The sequence below is a fragment of the Dendrobium catenatum genome, unplaced genomic scaffold (assembly GCF_001605985.2).
Source record: "Dendrobium catenatum unplaced genomic scaffold, ASM160598v2 original_scaffold_207317, whole genome shotgun sequence".
Taxonomy (NCBI): Eukaryota; Viridiplantae; Streptophyta; class Magnoliopsida; order Asparagales; family Orchidaceae; genus Dendrobium; species Dendrobium catenatum.
Window position 1 is genome coordinate 129,640 of NW_021525730.1, and position 5,649 is coordinate 135,288.

The following is a 5,649-nucleotide window of genomic DNA, read 5'->3' on the forward strand; positions in this document are numbered from 1 at the left end:
CATTCTTCTATTTATTGATAGATTTAAATTAATTTTAAATACTTAATATATAAGAAGAGTTAATTAAATTTAAATCAATGTATTCAATCGTTAAAATCTTATATAAGGTTCAAGATAAATATTCAATGAGACTCTTAAAGATTTTGTATAATATATTGCTAATTATTATAGTTATCCATCTTAATAATCAAACTAGAAAAAGACTAAATTGGTCCTTTTTTTTTGGATAAAATTCACATAGGGGCTTACACGTTAATTAACAGAGGGGGTTACAAGTCCTTAAATAACAATTAAATCTTTTAAAATACAATATTTAAAGTAGAACCTATAAGCCATTGATTCAAACTAATACATGAATTAAATAAAAATAAAAGGGGCGAGACAAACCACTGAGAGGGCCCATAAAAAACAACCAGAATATCCACAGCAACAAGCCATCCAAAAACTCCACTAGCTGATAGGCACCCACAAAGCCATATGAAAACAACCTACAGAAAAATGAGAAATGATATAACAAAACAAAAAATATGGTGCTAAGGGAGGCAATCTCCACAAACCACCAAGGCAACCAAACCCAAAACCAATGGCCCCCAACATCATAAGCCACCAAAACCAACCACCAGGAAGAATCCCCCAGCCAAGGACAAAAGCCAACAAGCACCCAACAACAACCACAACTAAACCCTACAAAATAACAGACAGATAAAGGGACAACAATAGCACCACAAAACTCAGCTCATATTTTTTTTAACCTTCTTCTTCTTATTTTTCTTTCCTAAGCTGAAGAGAGCCTAAATTTATCAATTTTCAACACATTCAAATCAAAATTCTCTATGGGCACATCAGAGTAGCCACCATAGAAATCCCCATCATGACACTTATTACTCGAGAATTCCTCAATCCAATCACAGTGATCAATAGGGTCAGAGTGCACACCCTTATGCAATTAACCATCCAAATTAATATACACATCCGACAAGGGATAAACAAGCCATGAGAACAAAAACTAGCATATGAGAATAAAAACTTAATACATTCATAATTGTTATGACCCACAGCTTTGCAATGAGAACAAAGACTAGAAAATCCTTCCAAAACAACCTTTTGAATATAGCACAATTTCTTAGGACCAAGCCAAGCAGAATTAGGATATATCTGATAATTGTCCATTTCACAAGATTACGAGCAATTGACGGCCTAGAACCCATAGCAGTGGGGTGATCAAATAAACAGCCCAAATTGAAAAGAATGCGAGGAGAAAAGAGATGGGGCGCAGTTTAGGAAATGAAATCAAGATAGGGACGATCAGACATTCTTCCGATAACTCGAGAAATGGCATCCATTTTATCAATTTCATGAAACACCCATAAACGAAATAAGATCTATGTGCAAAAACCCTTCTATAGTTAAAATCGTTAGAGAGTTTGATCAAAATGTTGTGCTGATCCAAAAGGGTGACAGGAAACTCATTAGACAATTTAAGATAGAAAAAAAAATATTTATTAAGTATAACACAGGGCGGCGGAGCGGAAATTTTCCAACCATAGCTAGATCAAAAGGCTTCACAAGGAGATGAATTTCATGCTCTGAGATCCATAATGCCGATAAACCCCTAATCATAGTAACCTTCATATCCAAAAAATCCTTCAAAACATCAGAGCCATATAAAGCATCTTTGAAAGATTTTGAGCGATTCTTACTAGCAAAAACACTATGATCACTATTCTTAAAAGCAATTCACATAGAACCACCACAAAAGCCAAATGAAAAACATTAAAAAAAAAAAGAATCACAATGAGAAGAAAACAGAGCAAAACCACTAAAAGAACCCATGAAAAGCGAAATGACAAGGAGCAAGAGAAGAGGAAAACACCCCTTGGCACCAGACGCGAACATGGTACCAGATTAGCGAAGAGAAGACACCACAGCGAAGGGGCCAACAAGAGAGAAACTGAGCTAGTGGATCAAAGGCGACGGGAGCTGGCTAGGGTGATGCCCTAGCAGAGCCGGCCCCAAAATCACATCTCATCAAGTTATTTTGTTGTGAGTAACCTAATACATTTAGTATTGTTATGACCCAAAGTTTAGCAATGAGAACAAAAACTAGGAAAGCCTTCCAAAACCACCTTTTGAATATAGCATAATTTCTTAGGACCAACTAAATTGGTCCCCTAACTTTATCTAAAGGGTCAAAATAGTTATCAACTAAAAAAATATCAATTTGTTCCCTTGACTCTTTAAATAAGGGTCAAATTAGTTCTTCTATGGGATCTTTTAGGCCCTTATTTAAAAAATTAAGGGAATAAAATGATTTTAAATAGCTGGAAATCATTTTTACTCTTTGTAATAAGTCAAAAACAATTTTGATCCTTATCTCATAATCAATTTGTGAAGAACTTTTGCTCTAGAAGTCATTAATTTTAATTATAATTGACATTAAATTAATCCTAAAATTAATTTTAGGATTAATTAACGTTAAATTAAGGTGATAATTTTAATCAATTAAATTAATTATTTGTTATGTATTTAACAAACATTAGTAAAAAATTTTATCATCTTATTAAAATAATACATTAATTTATCAATTTTGTTATTTTGAAATAACTCTAAAATGATCATAAGAATAAAATAAAAGATTTTTTAAATTATGATATAACATCCGTAATCTTAAATAATTATAAAATAGTAGTTTTTTCTAATCTCCTAATTATCAGATGGGATTATTTTTTCATTAAAATTATTAAAATAATTCTTAAATTTAGGTTTGTAACTTCTTATAAAAGAGATGTGATAAAGATTATAGCTTATATAACCCTTTTATGTGCATGAAATTGTGTGTTTTGCTTTGAATAAGTACTTAATAATTAATTAAACTAAGTTATGAAATTAATAATTAATTAAATGGGATGGAAGTTATTATAGTAATAGTTTATTACATATGAAGTTTGTTGAGTTAAAAATAATGGTTTGAAGGGTTTTATATGTGAATCCTTTTAAAAATTATTCTTATTATAATAATTTCTAAGTTTTTATTTTATAAGGCTATTTCAAAGAAAATGAAAAAGATTAATAGTTTTTATTTTTTATTCAGTCATCTTACGCATGGGATTATTTTAAAAGGATGAAATTGATAAATATTTTATCTTTTAATAAATTAAATAATAAAAAAATGAGGAAATCATCATTTTTAAGATTGAGCCCTCAATTCCTATTATACATTAACTAAATTTAAGTTTAATTTTTATCTTTTTAGTGATTAGAGAAGCATATGAGATGTAGATTAGATTAAATATGTATGACTTGCCCTATTGAATAGAATTTCTTTTATAAAAAAGAATTAAAAAAACATTCTCATACAGTTATAGATCCTTTTTTAGTCACTTAAGATTGGGATAAGTTTTTTTTTTTTTTTTTTTATAATTTAAGCCACATATGTGATCTAGCTGTTATTGTGAGATAATCAATAGTGCTTTTATGAAAAAATTAATATATGCTCTATCCTAGTTGTGTTATTTTCAATCTTTCCATGTTTGGGATATTTTTGCATTGTTCTAATGAACCAAGCAAGCATCCTATTTCAAAGCTAAGTGTTGATGATCATGTTCCTTTTTGAGATGTGGATTGATAGTTATGATGATGATCCTCTATGTTTATACAATGTTTTGTTATGGGATATAATCACTAGTCTATATGTAAAATATATGATTTAATTTGAAAGAGGCAGAAATTTCCCGTAAAGTCGTGAAAGACAGGTGGCTCATTGGTTAAAGGTGAATATTTTTTACTTGAGATTATGAGTTGAAGCTACATATATACTTTATGATTTATCTCGCAAATCCGCAAAAAAATTCTCTTCGAAATTCTAAAATAGTAAAGGTCCAACATTAATTATGGATCTATTTTCAAATATGAAAATTTTAAAATAATTAAACTAATTATTCTTTACTATTTTATAAACATTAATAAATTTATTTTATCATCTTATCAAAATAATATAACAATTTATTATTTATTCCTTTTAAAATAGCCCACCCATATATACAATAAATTTTACAGTAAAAAAATATTGATTAAAACTTTTTGGCAACATCTTACATCTTGAATAATCATAAAAATAATAGTTTTTAATCTCTTATCTAATATATGTTATTATTTTATTTTTAAAATTAATTTACATCCAATAAACCATATTAATTTTTATCTCTTAAGAAAATCAAATTTTAAATTACAAATTTATTTTTATTTATAAAAATCTCAAACATTATAATTAAATTTATGTTTGGATAGCATATCTGATAGTTTAATGACATTCCAGCAAGGAAATATAAGGAGCTTTTATTTAAATTTAATGATAACATGAATTACTTATTTTAAGCTTGAATTAAACTTAAATTTAATTTAATCTTTTTAATAGCTATACAATCATATGACATTTACGTATATTACAATAAACCTATGTTACTTTCCCATTCAATAAATTTCACTTATAACGTCTTAAAAAGTCTTGCATGTTTGATATAACGTCCTTTAATATCTAAAAAAATTTAGGATGTTTGGGAATTTAAACTCTTGTTTATGGGTGTGCAGCCCCGGGTCATTTTGATTAAAAGTGTATTGTGTTCAATACATATTTATCTGGTGTAAAATGTCAATCATTCTTTAGAGGTTCGCTCTAGATTTGATAGATTAATTAATAAATTCTTTTGGGGCTCTTCCCAGATCCAGAAGAAGATTCATTAGAGGACTTGAAAATCTTGTTGTAATCCAGTTCATGAGGGGAGATTTGGTTGTAAATACAGTATGGATATGGTTAAAAGCTTCTCTATTAACCTCTAGTGAAAGTTTGGGTTAATTAATTTTTTTTGGCCAATTTTGTGAATAAAAAAAATTGTAAGAATAATCACCTTATTAATTGCTTTTTAAAGAAGGGCCAATCTTCTAGTTGGTTTAGGCTTTCTGACATCAAATGGCATGGGGAGTTAAATCTTATGTGGAGTCTATGTAATGGCTCTTACTTCTTTTGGCAGGATTATTGGATGGGGGATGATTCCCTTGATGATATTTTTAATACACATTTCTTATCTAATTTGAAAGTCTCTAACTTTATGTTGGAGGGGAGATGGTGCAGTCATATACTTGTTGAGCATATTCCTAATTCTATTATTGGCATTATTTGTGATATTCTTATAAATATGAAATTTAAGAATCAACCTATTTTCAAATATTCTGCTAATGGGGATTTCAATCTTAAAGTGGTTTGGAATTGCTCTTTAGAAACAAAATTGAGTCTAATTCAATTTTTTAGAAAATTCAAAATACCTCTACTCTTGCTAATATTTCCTTATTCATGTGGAGGGTTGTCAAAGGTTTTATTCATATTGATGAGTGTCTAAAAATCAAAGGCTTTTATATTGCTTTTAAGTGTCAATGTTATTGTTATCTCGAATAGATCAATCATATATTTTTTATTGGGCCTATTGCTTCTAGAGTTCTGGTTGTTTTGGGGATGCTTTGGGCTTCCTTTTTTGAATTAAAGATTGATTTTGATAATCATGGCATCATCCCCAAAATTTTTCATTGGAAGAAACCTGATATGAATAAGTTTAAGCTGATCATTAATGGTTCTATTATTAGGTATGTTGTTGGTTG